Here is a 20781-nt window from a genome sequence, read left to right as displayed (position 1 = left end):
GATGGATCACATGAAGTCAGGAGTTTGAGACCAGCCTGACCAACATGGAGAAACCTCGTCTCTACTAAAAATACAAAAAATTAGCTGGGCATAGTGGCGCACGCCTGTAATCCCAGCTACTCGGGAGGCTGAGGCAGGAGAATCACTTGAACCCAGGAGGCGAAGGTTGCAGTGAGCCGAGATCGAGCCACTGCACTCCAGGCGGGCGACAGCAAGACCATCTCAAAAAAAAAAAAAAAAAAAATATATATATATATATATACACATATATAAAAGAAAAAGAAAAAGGAAGCTGAGCTACAGATTAAACAAACATTTCACAGAGAAGGAAATACCAACAGCCAGCTGTGGTGCTCATGCCTGTAATCCCAGCACTTCAGGAGGATCACTTGAGGCCAGAACTTCTAGGCCAGCTGGGCAACATAAATGAGACCTCATCACTACTAAAAATCAAGTGATTACCTTTAGGGAGAGAGAAGGGGTAATATGGAAGGTGTGGGGATAGATGATAAACTTATTTAAATATGCCTGGTTTTATAGCTTTTATTTTGAAACCCATGTATTTTACATAGTTATAAAACAAAATTAAATTTAAAAAAAATTCTAAAATAAATACATAAATTCTCTTCATTTTTAAAACAAAAAGTTTTTTAAAGAAGAGACCCTTGGCTATAGTAGAAAAGCTATATAAACAATACCTGTACTTTCTCTCAACTTGACACAGATAATATTGTTTTCTTTCTTGAGATTAAGTCTCCCTCTAGTGGAGAATAGTTTTACAACTAGTCCCCAACACCCAGCACCACAAAGGAAAAAATCCTTTGCCTATTTCCTCCTGCTGCGGTAAAATTATATATTTTAGGTATCAGAGTCTTGAGAAGAAGGACGTGGTAGAAGATACAGAGCAATGGGATAGCAAAGAGTTGGGGACAGAGTTAAGTTTTATAAGGAATTAGAGATATGAGAAGCTCTAGGAGCCAAGATTTGGATTATTCAACTCAGAATGGGGAAGGAACCTCAGCTTCATGATGGTAAAAAATTCCACCACCTCTGCCCAGAAAAAGGTGATTCACATCCTGTTATCACTGTGTACTCAGGGAAATAGCTCCCTACAAGGCATTTCATTAGGGTGAAACTATGGTGAGGAACAGCGATGAGCAGGGCATGAAGAGTGATCGTCTTAAGCCAGATATGATGTCCTGAGGGTGAACTCCAGGACCTCTTGTCCCTCAGGATGATCCCACAGTCTCGCTGACCACCGAGGCCAGATGCATAAAAGCTTTGCCTTCCCAGAGACTGATCAGGGGAAAAGGTACTGGCACAGCCTCTTCAGTTCCTGGCACGGAGGGGCAGAGACTAGCCCACATTGAAAGTGGCCCCTTGGGGGATGATGGGAGGATCCTTGTGTCCTGGGCTACCCTAGGTCTCATCTGATCTTGCATAGTGAAAGCTACTCATGGGAGAACTCCCTTAGCAGGGAAGCCGTTAGAGTGAAATCTTTCCTGATATTGACTCCGGTTTGTGGAAGTATATGCCATTCTTCTCCATTCTCTGTAGCACTGTGGTCTTACCCTCTGCAGAGAATGTTTGTTGGTTGCCACCTCAGCATATATCTTCCACCACCTTTACAATTTTTGATAAGAACACAAAAAGAAATGAAGACTAAAAATGGCCCAGTTTCCTAAGATCGTTTTCTGGTCCTATAAAATCTAATTCCTTAATGCAGCTCTGTGGTCCTGCTCTTTTGCATATCTAGCTTGAGAATGCTGTCCAGGAAGGGACTCATTTGAAGAATTATTTCTGCCAATTCCCACATCTTTCTTTCTCCTGCCTTCACTTCCTTCTTTAAGAGGTGAATTTCCAGACACATTAAAATTCTGGAGGAAAAAAGTGGGCTAATTAGGTGTGGTGACCCTTCCTGGATGCAAAATGTAGCATAATTCTCTATGAATCCATCAACAAAGAAGATAGGCCATTGAGGAAGATATCTCTCTCCCCAAACATATTGGTTGCTAAAGGCCAGCCCCCAGACCATAATTCCTAAAGTAACAAAAGGTAATGTGAACCTTATATAATGGAATGTTATTCAGCCTTGAAAAGGCAGGAAATTCTGATACATGGCAGAACATGGATGAAAATTGAGGACATTATGCTCAGTGAAATACGCTAGTCATGAAAGGACAAATGCTGTATGATTCCACTGATATGAGGTACTTTGTTTTGGGTTTTTTTTGTTTTTTTTTTTTTTGCTTTTTTTTTTGTTGTTGTTTTTTTTTTTTTTTGGAGACGGAGTCTCACGCTGTCGCCCGGGCTGGAGTGCAGTGGCCGGATCTCAGCTCACTGCAAGCTCCGCCTCCTGGGTTTGCGCCATTCTCCTGCCTCAGCCTCCCGAGTAGCTGGGACTGCAGGCGCCCGCCACCTCGCCCAGCTAGTTTTTGTATTTTTTAGTAGAGACGGGGTTTCACTGTGTTAGCCAGGATGGTCTCGATCTCCTGACCTCATGATCTGCCCGTCTCGGCCTCCCAAAGTGCTGGGATTACAGGCTTGAGCCACCGCGCCCGGCCTGAGGTACTTTGAGTAGCCAAAATCATAGAACAGAAATTAGAAGAGTGGCTGCCAGGAGCTGAGGGGGGAGGGGTGATCAGGAGTTATTGCTTAATGAGTACAGAATTACAAAAGAGTTCTGGAAATGGATAATGGTGATGGTTGCAAAACAATATTAATGTATTTAATACCACTGAGCTGTACACTCACAAATGTTTAGGAAGATAAATTTTATGTTATGTAATGTTACCACAATAAAATAAATTGGGAAAAAAAGCAATATGACACTTACTGAGGACTGCCAAGGAGTAATGAAAGGAGATACCAGTGACTGATGCCAGGATGAGATCTTGTGTCTCTTTTTTTTTTTTTTTTTTTGAGACAGAGTTTTGCTCTGTTGCCCAGGCTGGAGTACAGTGCCACAATCTCAGGTCACTGCAACCTCTGCCTCCTGGGTTCAAGCAATTCTTATGCCTCAACCTGCCGAGTAGCTGAGATTACAGGTGTGCACCACCATGCCCAGCTAATTTTTGTATTTTAGTAGAGATGGGGGTTTCACCACATTGGCCAGGCTGGTCTCGAACTCCTCACCTCAAGTGATCTGCCCTCCTCGACCTCCCAAACTACTCCTAAATTTTACCTTCTCCCTTGTCTTTTGTCAGAAATCTTGCCCGGAGTAATTTCCTAAAAAGTCTAGATCAAATTAAAAAACTAAAAAAAGGGCCGGGCGCGGTGGCTCAAGCCTGTAATCCCAGCACTTTGGGAGGCCGAGACCGGTGGATCACAAGGTCAGGAGATCGAGACCATCTGGCTAACCTGGTGCACCACTTGAAACCAGTCCTACAAAGAATGTGTTTCCCGGCCAGGAATGGATTTTAAAACCCTTAGGAGGCCGGTTGCGGTGGCTCACGCTTGTAATCCCAGCACTTTGGGAGGCCGAGACGGGCGGATCACGAGGTCAGGAGATCGAGACCATCCTGGCTAACACGGTGAAACCCCGTCTCTACTAAAAAATACAAAATACTAGCCGGGCGAAGTGGCGGGTGCCTGTAGTCCCAGCTACTCGGAGGCTGAGGCAGGAGAATGGCGTGAACCCGAGAGGCGGAGCTTGCAGTGAGCTGAGATCCGGCCACTGCACTCCAGCCTGGGTGACAGAGCAAGACTCCGTCTCAAAAAAAAAAAAAAAAAAACCAACTAAAAAAAGAAGCTAGACTACAGCCTATCTAGATCAGTGTTATTAGTCGCATCATCATTATATAAGTGATTAAATTAAAATGTAACCAAAAATGTTTTAACTTATTTTTGCAACAACCAAATGTAAAATTAGAATAATAATAGCATTTTGCATGTGACTGAAGCTTAGGAAAGTTAAATAATTTCTCCAAGAATACACAGTAAGTTGTAGAACTAGTTACCAAACTCAGGTAGTCTGGCAAACCCCCACACCAGCCTGCTCCCAAAAGCCCAGACCCTAAAATCTGAAATCTCTAGCCGTCATCTAATTTGATTGCTTAAACAAATTGAATAAATTTATTTCCTATGGGAATGCTCAGATGTTTAATTTCCTTTTTTTTTTTTTTTTTAGATGGAGTTTTGCTCTTGTTACCCAGGCTGCAGTGCAATGGCACAATCTTGGCTCACTGCAACCTCCACCTTCCAGGTTTAAGCGATTCTCCTGCCTCAGCCTCCCTAGTAGCTGGGATTACAGGCATGCACCACGACACCCAGCTAATTTTGTATTTTTAGTAGAGATGGGGTTTCTCCATGTTGGTCAGGCTGGTCTCAAACTCCTGACCTCAGATGATCCACCCACCTCAGCCTCCCAAAGTAATGGGATTACAGGCATGAGCCACCACGCCCAGCCTGTTTAATTTCCTAATGTTTACTGAGACTCTTCAAGAGTGGGAGAGGGATATAATATACAGCATTCCTCAGTTTATTTAGCCACTGAATTTATTTTTTGTAAGCATCTCAAGGAACTTGAGCCCAAATTTTGCAAAACTGCATGTAATATACAATATTGCTTTTGTTCACCTTTTCCAGCTACTTTAAGAAAATATTTATTTTGGCCGGGCGCGGTGGCTCAAGCCTGTAATCCCAGCACTTTGGGAGGCCGAGGCGGGTGGATCACGAGGTCAGGAGATCGAGACTATCCTGGCTAACATGGTGAAACCCCGTCTCTACTAAAAATACAAAAAATTAGCCGGGCACGGTGGCGGGCGCCTGTAGTCCCAGCTACTTGGGAGGCTGAGGCGGGAGAATGGCGTGAACCCGGGAGGCGGAGCTTGCAGTGAGCCGAGATCACGCCACTGCACTCCAGCCTGGGAGACACAGTGAGACTCCGTCTCAAAAAAAAAAAAAAAAAAAAATATTTATTTTATCTCATTTAGAAAAATTTTTAAATTAAGATATTGAGAACTTGATTTGCCCAAGGTCATAATCAGTTAACACTGGAGTCAGAATTAGAATCTAGGTCTGGCCACAATTTCAGGTATCTTTTTTAAAGTTATTTATTTTTAAACACTTTTTTTTTTTTTTTTGATACAGGATCTCACTCTGTCACCCAGGTTGGACTGCAGTGGCATGATCGAAGCTCACTATAGCCTTGACCTCCCCAGGCTCAGGTGCTCCTCCAATCTCGGCCTCCCGAGCAGCTAGGCCTACAGGCTCACACCACCATGCCTGATTAATTTTTGTATTTTTTATAGAGACAGGGTTTCACCATGTTGCCCAGACTTGTCTCGAACTCTGGGCTCAAGTGATCTGCTTGACTCAGCCTCCCAAAGTGCTGGGATTACAGGCATGAGCCGCCACTCCCAGCCTGAAGTTATTTTTTTAATTATAGAAGGAATACTAGCAGATTTCATTCTAGCAAATCACACAATACCAAGCAGTTACCTAGGTGAATTAAGTAAACCCCATAACAGTAAGTCTTTGTTATCTATTTCTCTATAACCACTTCAAAATTTAATGGCTGTGGCAGGTTGTATTTTTCTTTCTTTTTCTTTTCTTTTTTTTTTTTTTTTGAGAGGGAGTTTCCCTCTTGTTGCCCAGGCTGAAGTGCAATGGCGCAATCTTGGCTCACTGCAACCTCCACCTCCTGGGTTCAAGCGATTCTCCTGCCTCAGCCTCCCAAGTAGCTAGGAGCCACGTTAGCTGCACCACCACACCCAGCTAATTTTGTATTTTTAGTAGAGATGGGGTTTCACCATGCTGGTCAGGCTGGTCTCGAACTCCCAACCTCAGGTGATCCGCTCGCCTCAACCTCCCAAAGTGCTGGGATTATAGGCGTGAGCCACGGCGCCCAGCCAGGTTGTACTTTTCAAGAGGGTTGTAACAAGATATTCCATACCACATGCTCTTCTTAAATGTGACACTCCTCCCATTAAGAGGTAGAGTCTATATTCCCTCCTCTTGAACTTGGGTGGGCCTGTAAGTAAGGTGGAAGTAAGGCAAGTTCAAAAAAGGTTATACATCTTCCACTTGATTGTCTTAGGAGTGACTCAGAATCCAGCCACCTTGGATATAAGGCAGCAGAGCAACCTCATGGAGAAACCGCATAGGTGTTCCTGCTGACAATCCTAGCCGAGATCCCATTCAACAGCCAGCATAACTTCAGAAGTATGTTGAAGTAAAATAAAATGGAGACCAGGCCTGAAGAATCTCTGAGCAGACAAAACCAGTTAGGCCTCATAATTGACCTCAACCTTGATTTACAAACACAAGGGAAACTTATGTTGAGCCATTTCTTGTAAATGCCTGTATTAAAGAAAAATAAAACTTAAGCTCAACCAGTTGGAAATAGCCAAAAACTTACATAACTAGGGACTTTCCAACAAGGTGAATGAATGAATAAGGCAACTATATAATTGCAATCAATCAAATTATTTATTTTGTTTCCACATTTACTCCATAAATACTTGCCCCTGATGATTTGTCATGAGAAAAATTAAACTTCTTTCAGTTTGTATTTCCCGATTCATTAACTGCTTCCTACTCAAATGAACTCTTAAAACTTTTTTTGTGCCTTAGTTTACCTTTTACATATGTGAATGAGCAATTCCAAATGATTCCAGCCCCAAGCTTTCAAGTCATCTCAGGCTTCCAAGTCTTCTCAGCTGAAGTCTCAGTGATTCTGAAGCAGAAACAAGTCATCCCCACTATACCCTTTTCAAATTCTTGACCCACAGAATCCATGACATAATAAACTGGTTGCTGTTTTATACCAGTAAGTTTGGAGTGGTTTGTTACACAGCAATAGGTAATTGGAACACTCCCTTATCTTCCCCAAGGTAGCATCTTGGTGAAGGTGGAGCAACCAATGACCCAGAGGTAGTAGAAAAAGGAGGCAACCTCAGGTCTCTGTGGCTGAACTCTGGCACTCTAATGTTCTCAGATGTGTTGGGCTGGTCTTGTCCCTGGGTACTTTGTGCTGAACAAGGTGCAGCTTTTTTCTGCTGGGCCTTTTGGAGTATCAGCCTAACATGAACCTCTCAAGTCCATGATCTCATACCATTCTAGTTGCCTCTAGTTGCCAAGTCCCTGCCTAGTGGGCTTCCTTGTCTTATTCCCAGACTTCTACAAAAGACATTTATTCTTGTCTAGGTATCTTCCCTTGGAAGGAGATGGGAGTCAAATCTGTTCAAAATCCATTCCTCTCTCCATACCCCCAACTCCTGATAGGGCTGGGTGAAGTTCTCACCACCTACTCCTAAGGGTTTTATTTATTTATTTATTTATTTATATATATATATTTTGAGACAGAGTCTCGCACCCATGCTGGAGTACAGTGGTGTGATCTCGGCTCACTGCCAGCTCTGCCTTCCGGGTTCACACCATTCTCCTGCCTCAGCCTCCCGAATAGCTGGGACTACAGGCGCCCGCCACCATGCCTGGCTAATTTTTTATATTTTTAGTAGAGATGGGGTTTCACTGTGTTAGCCAGGATGGTCTCGATTTCCTGACCTCATGATCTGCCCGCCTCGGCCTCCCAAAGTGCTGGGATTACAAGCGTGAGCCACCGCGACCGGCCTCCTAAGGGTTTTAAAATCCATTCCTGGCCGGGAAACACATTCTTTGTAGGACTGGTTTCAAGTGGTGCACCAGTGTAAAAAGGGATTTGCGGGCAATCAGTATAAATTATTTGGGTTTGGATCTAGCTCCGTCACTTAATATAAGGGGATCTCAGGCATGTCTCTACAATTTTATTTCTTCTTCTGTAATATCTTGATAATGGTTACTTAATAAGATTATTAAAAGGATTAGATGACACTGTAAATTTACTTAAGTCTGATAGAAAGTAAATGTAAAGCAGTCCAGGCACGGTGACTCACGCCTTAATCCCAGCACTTTGGGAGGCCGAGGCTGGTGGATCACCTAAGGTTGGGAGTTCGAGACCAGCCTGACCAAATGGAGAAAGCCCGCCCCCGTCTCTACTAAAAATACAAAATTAGCTGGGTGTGGTGGCACATGCCTGTAATCCTAGCTACTCGGGAGGCTGAGCCAGGAGAATCGCTTGAACCTGGGAGGCGGAGGTTGCAGTGAGCCGAGATCGCGCCATTGCACTCTAGGCTGGGCAACAAGAGCCAAACTCCGTCTCAAAAAAAAAAAAAAAAAAAAAAAGTAAAAGTAAAGCAAAAGTTAGTTACGATTAGAAAATGCATATCAGCAAATTAAAGACTCCGAAAGCTATTTAATTAAAGGGAATTGCTTAATTCTGCCGGATTCCAAATTTTCCTGCTTGATAAATTCCCAGAACCCTTTCAAACGGAACACCAATGATTAGCATTAGGGTGGAGACGGAGGAGCTGGAGTGAACAGGACTCGGCTGGAACACGTCCACGCACGAGTATGAGGTGAGGTGTTCAGGTCAATGGGAACGCCACTCCCCTCGGGAGGACACGGCAGTCTTTTCGTCCTCCTGGGGCTGAACCCGGGACGTCTACACGAGGCTAACGGGACAGCTATTTCTCCGCTCCCTCGTCACAGCCCGCTCGTGCTCCGCTCCGCTTCCCTTTGACCTGCGTATTGCCAGTACCGTCTCCGTCTTGTCCAGCCCCCGCTGTTGGGAACTGAGATCAGCCTTTCCCAGACTTCCGGTTTTGACTCACTAATGACGGGAAAGCTCCGGACCCTCTTGCGAGACGCGGGGAGGGAAGGGGGGCGGGGCGCGGCGAGAGTAGGGGCGGGGCTCACGATGACGGAGAACAGAAGGGCGGGGAGGGGCGGGGCGAGAGGAGATGTGCGACGGGAGGACGGGCGGGGCTCACGAGTGACGGAAGCAGAAGGGAGGGGCGGGACGAGAGGAGGGGAGGGACAGCGGAAGGGACGGAAGAGAGGAGGGGCGGGACGAGAGGAGGGGCGGGACGAGAGGAGGGGCGGGGCTCACGAGTGACGGAAGCAGAAGGGCGGGGCGCAAGAGCGACTGAGAGCACTACGCGGGTGAGAGGAGGGGCGGGGCGTGGGAGTGACGGGTGTGGGAGTGACGGGTGTGGGAGTGAGGGGGCGTGGGAGTGACGGGGCGTGGCAGTGACTGGGCACCGAGAGGCCCGAGTCAGAGGCGAGGCGAGGCGTGAGACTGACTGAGGGAGGAGGGCCGGGAGGGGCTGGAGCGCCCCTGGGTGTCCTTGAGCTTGCGGGAAATTCGGGTCACTTTTTCCCCAGGCCTCAGGCCTGCGGCGTCGAATTTGGGGTCTTCGCTAGGCCTGCGAGGTTGGCCGACGTTCAGGGTCGGTGCCCAGGAGATGGGCTGCCTTCCGTGGGGCTGGGCAAGGGACTCTGCCTGGCAGCGCACCTGAGCGGGGGCCGGAGCACAAGGCTGGATGCGGGGCACCTCGGCGTGATTCGCGGCGGCAAGTCTCTTTACCATCCCTACCCTGAGTTCCCCCATTCTCTTTCCTGGAAGCAACCACTGTTACAGTTTTTGCGTGACCTTCCTAGATGATCTCCAGTCGTCCCTTGGTATCCGCAGGCAGATTAGCTCCAGGACAGCACCCCATACTAAAATCTGCCATGCTCAAGTCCCTCCTATAAAATGGCATAGTATTTACATACAACTACGCACATCCTCCCACACACTTTAAATCAGCCATGGATTACTTGTAATACCTAATACAATGTAGTTATACTGTATTGTTTGTATTTGCATTATTTTTATTGTTATTTTCCCTAATATTTTGGGAATCCGCTGATGTGGGAGGCCAACTAGATCTATACATGTATCTGTATTAATATGCATAAATATATTTCCTCTATTTTCCCCTTACTCAAAAACCCCACACTATACACACTACTCTTCACCTGAGTCTTTTCAGTTAGCAGTAAGTCTTGAACCTGTCCAAGAGCAGGATGACGTGCAAAATGAGTGATTTAAAACTCTTTCTACAGCTGGGCTTTAAAGTACTTCCAGCTTTTTACTACTATTTTGGCAGAGGGCTCACCTATGGGAATTAAAAGATGCATTTCTAGCCTGGTCATATAATAAGACTTGTCTCTTCAAAATAAAATAAAATTAGCTGGGTGTGGTGGCAGCCTCCTGTGGTCACAGCTACTCAGGAGGCTGAGGTGGGAGAGTCGCTTGAGCCTGGAAAGTCGAGGCTGCAAGTTCAAGTGATTCTCCTGCCTCAGCCTCCCTAGTAGCTGGGATTGCAGCGTGCACCACCACGCCTGGCTAATTTTTGTATATTTAGTACAGACAGGGTTTCACCATGTTGGCCAGGCTCTTCTCAGACTCCTGACCTCAGGTGATCTGCCCGCCTCGGTCTCCCAAAGTGCTGGGATTACAGGCTTGAGCCACTGTGCCTGGCCCAAAGTGAGGAGTTTTTATGCAGCTGGAGAGTAAGGAGGGGGAGTTTCAGAGACTCGAGGGGAAAAGTCTGTGTTTCTTCAGTCTCAGATAATGTCTTGAACAACCAGACTTCCGGGCGTCAGCAGTTGAGCATAACATCCTTAAAGGCATTCATTCAAATCTTCTGCTTTTTTTTTTTGAGACAGGATCTCACTGTCGCCCAGGCTGGACTGCAGTGACACGATCTCGGCTCACTGTAACCTTGGTCTCCCGAGTTCAAGCGATTCTCCCACCTCAGCCTCCTGAATAACTGGGACTACAGGCACATATCACCCAGCGAATTTTTGTTTTTTGTTTTTTTCTGGTAGAGATGAAGTTTCTCTATGTTGGCCAAGGTGGTCTCAAACTCCTGACCTCAAGTGATCTGCCCGCCTCCGCCTCCCAAAGTGCTGGGATTACAGGCATGATCCACCATGCCTGGTCCTTCTGCAATTTTTTGTTTTCAAGACCCTGAAGTTATATTCTTCTGCTTGGCAAAGAAAACAGTACATCAGCAGTTTATAATTATATTGTAGAAGGAATATTGGGCAAAACACAAGTACAAGCAAGCAAGGGCCTGTTCGGAATTTTCATCCTTTCAGTCACTAAAAATGCTGGTGTGGTAAAATCTCAAGGGGTCCGGTTTATAAAATGTACCTTAGAAATTCCATGGGAAGCCATAGTCTTGTTTCTTTTCATAAACAAGGCCTGTCTGTCTGCCCCTGGATTTCCCTCTTGTATCCTAGCAAAGATCAGACTTTGTTTTTTGTGTATATTTTTTGATATGGAGTCTCACTGTGTCACCCATGGATGAATGCAGTGCTGCTATCATAGCTCACAGCAGCTTCAAACTCCTGGGCTCAAGCGATCCTCCCATTTCATTCTCCCAAGTCTTTGGGACTACGGGTGTGTGCCAGTGCACCTGACTAGGATCAGACTTTAGAAGATTCTGGCCCCACTGGATGGCACAGGCCCATCACTCTACTATTTCACTGTACTCTCTGTAAAGTCCTGAAATATTCTGACCAACAGGGATGGACTCTTTTCAAGATCCATAGAGCTCTGAGGAATTTGTCCTATCCTCTTCTTCCCCCACTGCCTCACGTTGCTGGTATCTGCTTAGAAAGGAGCTAATGGAATGGGTAAACTAGGAGTGCTAGAGTAGCTGGTCTGAGACAAGGGTGAGGGGAAGGAATCAACCACTTTGGGATCAGGACAGAGAAGAAAGCAGAGCCACCAGGGCAACTGTAGTTACTCCTTTCTTGCTGCTGTTCGGCTGTAGTTTCCCTCTCCCATACTATCAAGAAGCCCCAGTGAAACCACATGTACCACATTTATGTTTTTTGCTCTGAGATCCATTCCCTGCCCTAACTCTCCCTGTTGTACTTGCAGGGAAACGCATTTCCCCAGGATCCCATCATGCAAAGTGAAAGCCAAAATCCTTGCTGTGTTCCACAAGACCCTTCACCTCCTCCTAGCTCACTTGGATCTGGCTACACTGGTTTTTGCTATTTCTGGGACACAACAGTTTGCTGTTGCCACAGAACCTTTGCACTTTGTGGCCCCTCAGCCTGGAAGCTTGTCCTCTAGATATTCTACATGGCTACTTCCCTCACTTCCTTCAGGTCTTAACACAAAAGTCACTTCTCAGGGGGCCTGCCTTAGCCACACTATCTAAAATTTCACATACGAGGACACCCAGATATTTCATATCCTGTTTCCCTCTTTATTTCTCTTTAGCACTTGCCACATCTGACATACTAAATAAAAACTGTTTCCTCTGCCCACACACTTTTGACACCAAATGTGTGGGTTTCCACACCAAACAATTCTCCAGTTCTCAGTGGTCACCAATTTTATGTCCTCCCATCTAACTCGAGTCGGACACTACCTGGAATTAATGAAGTTCCCACAGGTTAAGGACTCAGGCTCACAAGACTGCTCCTCACTTCAGATGCCAATCACAAGTTCCAGATTGTCATCTGTACTTCTCACCAATTGGCTATCAACTGGGGCTTTCCAAACACCCTCCTCCTGTTTGATAATTTGCCATAATTGCTCACAAAACTCAGGGAGACATTTACTTACATTTACCAGTTTATTATAAAGAATATGACAAGTCTGGGTGTGCTGGCATATGCTTGTAATCCCAGCACTTTGGGAGGCTGAGGTGGACAGATCACCTGAGAGGTCAGGAGTTCAAGACCAGCCTGGCCAACATGATGAAACTCCATCTCTATTAAAAATACAAAAATTGGGCCGGGCGCGGTGGCTCAAGCCTGTAATCCCAGCACTTTGGGAGGCCGAGACGGGCGGATCACGAGGTCAGGAGATCAAGACCATCCTGGCTAACACCATGAAACCCCGTCTCTACTAAAAAAATACAAAAAACTAGCCGGGCGAGGTGGCGGGCGCCTGTAGTCCCAGCTACTCGGGAGGCTGAGGCGGGAGAATGGCGTAAACCCGGGAGGCGGAGCTTGCAGTGAGCTGAGATCTGGCCACTGCACTCCAGCCTGGGCGACAGAGCGAGACTCCGTCTCAAAAAATAAAAAAATAAAAAAATAAAAATACAAAAATTGGCGGCCGGGCGCGGTGGCTCAAGCCTGTAATCCCAGCACTTTGGGAGGCCGAGACGGGCAGATCACAAGGTCAGCAGATCGAGACCATCCTGGTTAACACGGTGAAACCCCGTCTCTACTAAAAAATACAAAAAACTAGCCGGGCGAGGTGGCAGGCGCCTGTAGTCCCAGCTACTCGGGAGGCTGAGCCAGGAGAATGGCGTAAACCCGGGAGGCGGAGCTTGCAGTGAGCTGAGATCTGGCCACTGCACTTCAGCCTGGGCGACAGAGCTAGACTCCGTCTCAAAAAAAAAAAAAAAAAAAAATACAAAAATTGGCTGGGTGTAGTGGTGGGTGCCTGTAATCCCAGCTACTCAGGAGGCTGAGAGAATCGCTTGAATTCAGGAGGTGGAGGTTACAGTGAGCTGAGAACGCACCACTGCACTCCAGCCTAGAAAACAGAGTGAGACTCTGTCTGCAATAATAATAATAATAATAATAATAATAAAGAATATGACAAAGTTTACAGATGGACAGCCAAATGGAAGATGTACCGCGGGCAAGTATAGGTGAGGGCTTGGAGCATCCATGCTCTATTTAGGCTTGCCACCTTCGTAGCACCGCGATGTGTTCACTAAGCCAGAAACTCTTGGAACCCTGTTATTTAGGGTTTGGATGTAGATTCTATTACTTAGACAGAATGGATGAAATCATTGACCATTGGAGTCAATCTCCAGCCCCTTTCTCCTCCCCAGAGGTTGGCGATGGAGCTGAAAGTTCCAACCCTCTGATCATTTGATTGGTTTCTCTGGAAACTGGCCCCCATCTTCCAGGAATCACCTCATTAGTATAAACTCAGGTATGCTTGGAAGGGGCTTTTTATGAATAACAAAAGACACTCCTCTCACCCCTATTACTTAGGAAATTACAAGTGTTTTAGATCTATGTTAGGAACTAAGGACAAAGATCAAAAGTATACTTCTTCACAACATCACACAAACCACATATTTTATTATCTGCCTCACAAAGTAGGATGTAAACTCCATGAGGACACGGATTTGTTTTTTGTTTGAGACAGGGTCTCACTCTGTTGCCCAGGCTGGAGTGCACTGGCACTGAAATGGCCTTGTTACCTGGAGTAACACCTGAGGTTCGTTGTCTCACAACCACCAAGAATAAGGATGCAGACACACAAAGAGTGAGGTTGAGAGTGGAAGTTTAATAGACGAAAGAAAGAGAATAGCTCTCTGCTGCAGAGAGGGGTCCTGGAAAAATGGGTTGCCAGATCTACAGTGAAATGCAGGGGGTTTTATAGATGAACTGGTGAGGAGGCAGAATCTGATCTACATAGCGTGCAAAAAACTGGTCTGACCAGGTGTGCTATTTGCATAGGATGGGAATCTCTGGCTTCCTCCACCCCAATCTTTGATTATGCAGGCAGGTTCACTGCCTGAGCTGCACCGTGTTGCCCATTTCTTTATTACTATACATATGGTAACAAAAAAAGGGAAGATGGAGCCTCCATGGTGGACATGCTTGACCCCCTGGGTACCCCTTTTCTATTGGCATAGCTGCCAGCATTCCCCTGTGCAAGCTTCCAGCTTGCTTACCCATGTTTGCAGCTCAATTTTTCAGCCTGCTGTTTCTTAGAAATGATTTTGGGGGCTGCTTTTTTGTTAGCAAAGAAATTCTACTGAGGACTTTTCTGTGCTCACTATCTGCCTAAATAATTTCTGTCTCCTGTATCAGCACAATCATGGCTCACTGCAACTTCTGCCCCCAGCCTCAAGCGATCCTCCCATCTCAGCCTCCCAAGTAGCTAGGACCACAGGTATGAACCACCATGTCTGGATAATTTTTGTGTTTAGGTAGAGCCTAGGTTTTGCCATGTTTGCCCAGGCTAGTCTTGAACTCCTGGGCTCAAGTGATCAGACTGCCTGGGCTCAAGCCGTCCTCCTGCCTCAGCCTCTCAAAGTGCTAGAATTACAGGAATAAGCCACCACACCTGTCCATACAAAAAAACTTTTTTTTTTTTTTTGAGATGTAGTCTCGGTCTGTTGCCTAGGCTGCAGTGCAGTGGCACAATCGCAGCTCACTGCAACCTCTGCCTCCCAGGTTCAAGCGATTCTCCTGCCTCAGCCTGCTGAGTAGCTGGGATTACAGGCATGAGCCACAGCGCCCGGCCATATAAAATTTTTGATTAAAGAAAAATTTAAGGCTGGGTGTGGTGGTTCATACTTATAATCTCAACACTTTGAGAGGTCAAAGCCCGAGGATCTCTTGAGGCCAGGAGTTCAAGGCCAGCTAGGCAATTTAGTGAGACTCACTTTCTACCAAAAAAAGTTTAAAAATTAAACTTTAGCAGTTTAAATTAATTTTTAATTTTTAGAAATTAAAAATTAGCAGGCCTGGCCAGATGTGGTGGCTCACACCTGTAATCCTAGCACTTTGGGAGGCCAAGGTGGGTTGATCACCTGAGGTCAGGAGTTTGAGACTAGCCTGGCCAACATGACAAAATCTTGTCTCTACTAAAAATGCAAAAAATAGCCAGGCGAGGTGGCAGGCACTGTAATCCTAGGAGGCAGAGGTTGCAGTGAGCCAAGATCAATGGCACTCCAGCCTGGGTGACAGAGCGAGACTCTGTATAAAAATAAATCTATCTCTCTCTATATGTGTGTGTGTGTGTGTGTATGTGTGTGTGTGTGTATATATGTGTGTGTATATATGTATGTATGTATATATAGTAGGCTCTGGTGATGCATGCCTGTAGTCCTGATATAGGAGGTAGAAAGAAATTGTTTAGGCACTCCAGCCTGGGTGACAGAGCAAGACCCTGTAAAAACAAACAAAAACCAAAAAACAAAAAGCCTCACGCCTGTAATCCCCAGCACTTTGGGAGGCCGAGGCAGGTGGATCTCCTGAGGTCAGGAGTTCGAGACCAGCCTGGCCAACATGGCGAAACCCCATCTCTACTAAAAATACAAAAATTAGCCGAGTGTGGTGATGGGCGCCTGTAATCCCAGCTACTTGGCACGCTGAGGCAGGAGAATCCCTTGAACTCGGGAGGCAGAGGTTGCAGTGAGCTGAGATCGCACCATTGCATTCTAGCCTGGATGACAAGAGCAAAACTTTGTCTCAAAAAAAAAAAAAAAAAAAAAGTACAGGTTGAGTATCCTTTATCTAAAATACTTGGGACCAGAATTGTTTCAAATTTTGATTTTTTTCAGATTTTGGAATATTTGCATTATACCCACCCTAGTTGAGTATCTCAAATCTGAAAATCTGTAATCCAAAATGCTCCAATGAGCATTTCCTTTGATCATCCTGTCAGCACCCAAAACGTTTAGGATTTTGGAATGTTTTGAATTTCAGATTTTCAGATTTGGGATGGTCGACCTATATTTTATATGAATATTCCAAACAGCCTTCAAATATGTGGGCTTTTTAATTTTTTTCTGGGAAATACTAAAAAATTATAATAAGGGAGGAGATCACCCCTTATATTGTCTTATGCCCAATTTCTGCCTCCACAGAAAGAAGACGTAAAAACTAAAAGCAGAAATGGAATCCACAGGCAGATAACCCAACTCTGCGCCCTGGGCCTGGTAGTTAAAAATCAGCCCCTGAGCTCACTGCTTGTGTTATCTATAGATTTCAGACACTGTATGGAAAAGCATCATGAAAATCCCTGTCCTGTTCTGTTCCGTTCTGATTACCGGTGCATGCAGCCCCCAATCACGTACCCCCTGCTTGCTCAATCATGACCCTCTCACATGGACCCCCTTAGAGTTGTAAGCCCTTAAAAAGGATAGGAATTGCTCACTTAGGGAGATCGGATTTTGGAGACGTGAGTCCACCGATGCTCCCAGCTGAATAAAGCCCTTTCCTTCTGCAACTCGGTGTCTGAAGGGGTCTTGTCTGTGGCTCCTCCTGCTACAATAATAGCTATGTTAAGGCTTAACTGACATACAATAAACTGAACATATTTAAAATGTACAAGTTTTGACATGTGTATACATCTGGGAAATTATCACCACAATTCAGGTCTGATTTACATGTTAGGCACAGTTCATAGGGCCTACTTTTTTTTTTTGAGATAGATTCTCTCTATTGCCCAGTCTGGATCTCCGCTCACTACAACCTTCGCCTCTGAGGCTCAAGCGAGTCTGAAGCCTCAGCCTCCGGAGTAGCTGGGATTACAGGCTAATAGTTATATCTTTAGTTTCGCCATGTTGGCCAGGCTGGTCTCAAATTCCTGGGCTCAGGCGATCCGCTCACCTCAGCCTCCCAAACTGCTGGGATTAAAGGCGTGAAACACCTTGCCTGGCCGAAAAATGTTTTAAATTCAAAATGCTGTATTGGAGGCTGGGTGCAGTGGCTTTTTTTACTCAGCATACTTGAGATTCATGTTATTGTATATGTGAGTAGTTCCGTCCTTTTTTGGGCTAACATTCCATTGTATGGATTGGTCTTTAACTTGTTGATTGACATTTGGATTGTCTACAGTTTGGGGCTATTACAAATAGAGCTGCTGTGAACGTGTGTGTACAGGCTTTTGTATGGGCATATGCTCTGTTTACTCTTGGTAAATACCTAGGAGTGGAATGGCTGAGTCATATTGTAGTAGTTTAACGTTTTTAAAAACTACCAAACTGTTTTCCAAAGTGAGTGTACCATTTTACATTTCCATCAGCAGTGAATGAGTGTTCTGGTTTCTCCACCTCCTTGCCAACTTGGTATGGTCAGTCTTTTAAATTTTAGACAGTCTGATATGTGTGTAGTGGTATCTCATTGTGTTTTAAATTTGCATTTCCCTAATGATTAATGACATTCCCTAATGATTAATGACGTTGGCCATCTTTTCATGTGATTATTTGCGATCCATATATCTTCTTTTATCAAGTGTCTGTTCAAATTGTTTGTCCCTCTTTTAGGAGAGTTGTGAAAATAATCTTTTAATTGAAAATGTACATTGTTTCCACCTGATTTAGAACCTAAGAATCTTGAAAGGAAAGAGAAAGAACTAACATTTCCGTGACTGAGAACTGGATGGTGACAAATGAGAAAATAAACACAATAAAGGCAAGTTTGGTGGGGGTGACAGAGCAGAGCGACTTGTGATCCCCGCTCCGTCACCACGTTCGGTTCCGTTCGGTTCGTTCCTCTGGACTACGGCGTTAATGATGCCGGCAATCAGCGCAAAGTGAGATAATCACCAGCGCACTCTTGGATCTCTATGCAGGTTTGTAAACTATGTGGAGGAAACGAACCCGTCGCAGTCTCAGCCGAAGAGGCCGGAGTAGGAGCCGAAGCCTGAGCAGGTTCTGAAAAACACACCGGCCGTTCAGGACTAGGCCCTGAACCACAACTTGCTCCTCAGGGGTCCGGGTCGGAAGTGACGACTTCATTCACTGAGCAGTCATTTCCGGTCCCCAGTGTGCCCGGAGTGCCCTCTGGGTGTCAGAAAAGACACAGAAACTGACGGGGCGGAACCGCGACACGGTGCCTGCTGATGTCAAAAGGTCTCACGGCTCCGGGGGGACCCAGTCGCCCACAGCCGCCAGGGGCGCTGCCGGCTCCGAGCCCGTTGTCGAGAGCCGCTCCGCTGCTCGTGTCTGCCCTTCAGTCCTTCCAACTCTTCTGGGACCTAGAGTTCCGGGATCTCACTGCGATCTTGGAGGATTCCTATGTAGAATTCGAAAGGATATGGGGAAGGAAAAAACAAAAATACACCTCAGTTTGTTTCCGCCCGGTTTCGAACCGGGGACCTTTCGCGTGTGAGGCGAACGTGATAACCACTACACTACGGAAACTAAGTGACGGCTGGGGTTTTGCAAACGGCTCTTAAAAGTTAGCGCCTCATCACTGCGTCCCTGATCCAAGAGAAAAGTACCCGGCGGGCCAACCACAGCTTCGGGATGGGGGCGCGCAGGGAAGTAGCCAGCAAAGCAGGTAAGGCGCGGGCTGCTCGCGGGGGATCGTGACCGAGGGCACAGGGGTGAACTCCATGGTGCTTCCTTAGGAAATTTCTGGCACAGTCAGGGCTGCAGCCATAGCCCTGAGACAGTGGGGCAGGGCTCCAGGCGTCCTCGAATGCTCGTCGTGGAGTTTTCCTGATCCTGTCGGGTCCCTAAGGAGCTTGGCGGGGAGCGTGGACGCCCTGGGGCCAGGCCACCGCGGCCACTGAGAGCCCCACCCGGGGACTGGAGAAAAACGAAGTAGAAGAGACCCAGGGGACAGACTTGGCCAGGTCAAAGGAAACCAGCTCATATTTGGAACAAAGTACGCCTTAGATTTGCCCAGCACTGAATTTAGAAGCATTTTCACATTCTCGTGTTTAACTAGTTTTACAACAGTGCCGCGAGCGAAGTATTAAACGTGTTTTAAAGATGAAGAGACTGAACCTAGGTAAATTGTACTTGGGTAAGATGGAAGCGCTACTTAACATTAAGGAGAGTCTGCGACCCTGATGTTCTCAGGCTGTCTCGCTTAGTGGGACTACACGTTATTATTGTCCGAGGAAGCAAACGAAGAGGAAAGAGACCGTGGAGAGTATTCCTGGAGGGACTCAAGATACCTCTCTAGGTAGAACCCCAAGATACCTGTGTAGAGTAACAGCTTATGTCGAATGACCTCATCTTTTCCACTGCTGCGGGTGAAATTATCTGAGGAGGTAGGAAGAGGAGATGGCTTAGGGATGCCATATGACAAAGGCTTTGGAAAATTAAGAAGAGGCCGGGCGTGGTGGCTCACGCCTGTAATCCCAGCACTGTGGGGGTCCAAGTGGGCGGATCTCACCTAGGATCAGGAGTTCGAGACCAGCCTGGCTAACATGGTGAAACGCCATTTCTACTAAAAATACAAAAATTAGCTGGGCGTGGTGGCGCGCCCCTGTAATCCCAGCTACTCGGGAGGCTTAGGCAGGAGAATAGCTTGAACCCAGGAGGCTTAGGTTGCAGTGAGCCGAGATCACGCAATTACACTCCAGATTGGATGAAAAAGCAAAACTTCGTCAAAAAAAAAAAGAAAAGAAAAGAAAAAAGAAAATTAAGAAGAGAAGGATGAGAGAATTACGAGGCAGCAGTGAAGACTTACATGCTGTTGTGTGATACAAATGCCCAGGGGCTAGCATGGAACGATGTTGACTGACTGCGCCAGGAGCTCTAATCTAGCAAGAACCTAGAGGAGAAAGTGGGTTGTGGGATGAATAAGCAAAGGAAGAGGGTTAAGGAGTTGGGGGTGGTAGTGAGAGAGCAAAAGAGGAGCACCTGGTTACAGGTTGAGGCTGTGCAGTATGTAGAAGGACATCAGAGATGTTCAATAGTGCTCACTTCGGCAGCACATATACTCACATTGGAATAGTACAGAGAAGATGAACATGGCCCCTGTGCAAGGTTGATGCACAAATTCATGAACGGTTCCTTTTTTTTTTTTTTTTTAAAGAAATGTCCAATGGACTGAATGCTAGACAGATAATAGTTTATCAGGTTAAGGCATTTTATCAGAAAATTGGCTTAAATAATAAAGGGAAAATATTGCCTCACAACCCTAGGTAGATCTGGGTTTCAGGTAAGTCTTCATACAAGGCTCAAAGAAGTCTCTGGGCCAGGCACGGTGGCTCACGCCTATAATCACAGCACTTTGGGAGATCGAGGCGGGCAGATCAACTGAGGTCAAAAATTCGAGACCAGCCTGGTATTACTAAAAATACAAAGTAATTAGCCGGGCATAGTGGTGCACACCTGTAGTCCCAGCTATGTGGGAGGCTGAGGCATGAGAATTGCTTGAACCCAGCGGGTGGAGGCTGCAGTGAGCCGAGATTGTGCCACTGTACTCCAGCCTGGGCAACAGAGT

General features: G+C 46.1%; 2 non-coding genes across 2 annotated transcripts; one reads left to right on the top strand and one right to left on the bottom strand.

The window, feature by feature from the left end:
* Positions 1-18667: 18667 nt before the first annotated feature.
* TRNAV-CAC lies at positions 18668-18740 on the bottom strand. The gene has a single exon. It is a non-coding gene; the product is annotated as a tRNA-Val (tRNA).
* A 1510-nt stretch (positions 18741-20250) lies between these two features.
* On the top strand, positions 20251-20357 carry LOC116271978. Its single transcript, XR_004180710.1, has one exon. It is a non-coding gene; the product is annotated as a U6 spliceosomal RNA (small nuclear RNA).
* Positions 20358-20781: the final 424 nt, after the last annotated feature.

This window comes from Papio anubis, chromosome 1 (assembly GCF_008728515.1).
Source record: "Papio anubis isolate 15944 chromosome 1, Panubis1.0, whole genome shotgun sequence".
Classification (NCBI taxonomy): Eukaryota; Metazoa; Chordata; class Mammalia; order Primates; family Cercopithecidae; genus Papio; species Papio anubis.
The sequence above is the reverse complement of the archived record's forward strand: the minus strand, read 5'-3'. Positions and strand labels throughout refer to the sequence as shown.